Source organism: Triticum dicoccoides, unplaced genomic scaffold (genome assembly GCF_002162155.2).
Source record: "Triticum dicoccoides isolate Atlit2015 ecotype Zavitan unplaced genomic scaffold, WEW_v2.0 scaffold59894, whole genome shotgun sequence".
Taxonomy (NCBI): Eukaryota; Viridiplantae; Streptophyta; class Magnoliopsida; order Poales; family Poaceae; genus Triticum; species Triticum dicoccoides.
The window spans coordinates 1-1,471 of record NW_021285055.1 but is presented as its reverse complement, the minus strand read 5'-3'; the positions used below and the strand labels follow the sequence as shown (position 1 = coordinate 1,471).

The 1,471-nt window shown below is 52.1% G+C and overlaps 3 non-coding genes across 3 annotated transcripts; all 3 read left to right on the top strand.

Annotated features, from left to right (window-relative positions):
• Positions 1 to 253: 253 nt before the first annotated feature.
• LOC119347175 lies at positions 254 to 372 on the top strand. The gene has a single exon (XR_005168178.1). It is a non-coding gene; the product is annotated as a 5S ribosomal RNA (ribosomal RNA).
• Positions 373 to 669: 297 nt separating this feature from the next.
• Positions 670 to 788, top strand: LOC119347174. The gene has a single exon (XR_005168177.1). It is a non-coding gene; the product is annotated as a 5S ribosomal RNA (ribosomal RNA).
• Positions 789 to 1,085: 297 nt separating this feature from the next.
• LOC119347173 lies at positions 1,086 to 1,204 on the top strand. The gene has a single exon (XR_005168176.1). It is a non-coding gene; the product is annotated as a 5S ribosomal RNA (ribosomal RNA).
• The last annotated feature ends 267 nt before the right edge of the window (positions 1,205 to 1,471 follow it).

The window sequence follows — 1,471 nt, the reverse complement described above, 5'->3', positions numbered from 1 at the left end:
TAAGTAATATATTTACCGTGTTTTATTATTTTGCACGAGTGCGGTAAGTCATAGCTGGGTGCTCACGATTCACGGGTCCAGCGTCGGCGTTGTGGCGCGGCAAGCGTGCACTGGTGCGGTTGAGAGGGAGGGGTGGAAACCGCGTTAAACTCGTCTCCGTAGTTGAGAGGGAGCGGCCAAAGCAATGTACAATCGTCTTTGTAGTGGAGCTGGGAGGGGCAAGGATAAGGGACGAAGACCGGGGTAACATGTCGGATGCGATCATACCAGCACTAAAGCACTGGATCCCATCAAAACTCCGAAGTTAAGCGTGCTTGGGCGAGAGTAGTACTAGGATGGGTGACCTCCTGGGAAGTCCTCGTGTTGCATTCCCTTTTTAATTTTTTTCGCGCCGCTTGCAAAACAAAACGCACGTGTAAGTAATATATTTACCGTGTTTTATTATTTTGCACGAGTGCGGTAAGTCATAGCTGGGTGCTCACGATTCACGGGTCCAGCGTCGGTGTTGTGGCGCGGCAAGCGTGCACTGGTGCGGTTGAGAGGGAGGGGTGGAAACCGCGTTAAACTCGTCTCCGTAGTTGAGAGGGAGCGGCCAAAGCAATGTACAATCGTCTTTGTAGTGGAGCTGGGAGGGGCAAGGATAAGGGACGAAGACCGGGGTAACATGTCGGATGCGATCATACCTGCACTAAACCACCGGATCCCATTAGAACTCCGAAGTTAAGCGTGCTTGGGCGAGAGTAGTACTAGGATGGGTGACCTCCTGGGAAGTCCTCGTGTTGCATTCCCTTTTTAATTTTTTTCGCGCCGCTTGCAAAACAAAACGCACGTGTAAGTAATATATTTACCGTGTTTTATTATTTTGCACGAGTGCGGTAAGTCATAGCTGGGTGCTCACGATTCACGGGTCCAGCGTCGGCGTTGTGGCGCGGCAAGCGTGCACTGGTGCGGTTGAGAGGGAGGGGTGGAAACCGCGTTAAACTCGTCTCCGTAGTTGAGAGGGAGCGGCCAAAGCAATGTACAATCGTCTTTGTAGTGGAGCTGGGAGGGGCAAGGATAAGGGACGAAGACCGGGGTACCATGTCGGATGCGATCATACCAGCACTAAAGCACCGGATCCCATCAGAACTCCGAAGTTAAGCGTGCTTGGGCGAGAGTAGTACTAGGATGGGTGACCTCCTGGGAAGTCCTCGTGTTGCATTCCCTTTTTAATTTTTTTCGCGCCGCTTGCAAAACAAAACGCACGTGTAAGTAATATATTTACCGTGTTTTATTATTTTGCACGAGTGCGGTAAGTCATAGCTGGGTGCTCACGATTCACGGGTCCAGCGTCGGCGTTGTGGCGCGGCAAGCGTGCACTGGTGCGGTTGAGAGGGAGGGGTGGAAACCGCGTTAAACTCGTCTCCGTAGTTGAGAGGGAGCGGCCAAAGCAATGTACAATCGTCTTTGTAGTGGAGCTGGGAGGGGCAAG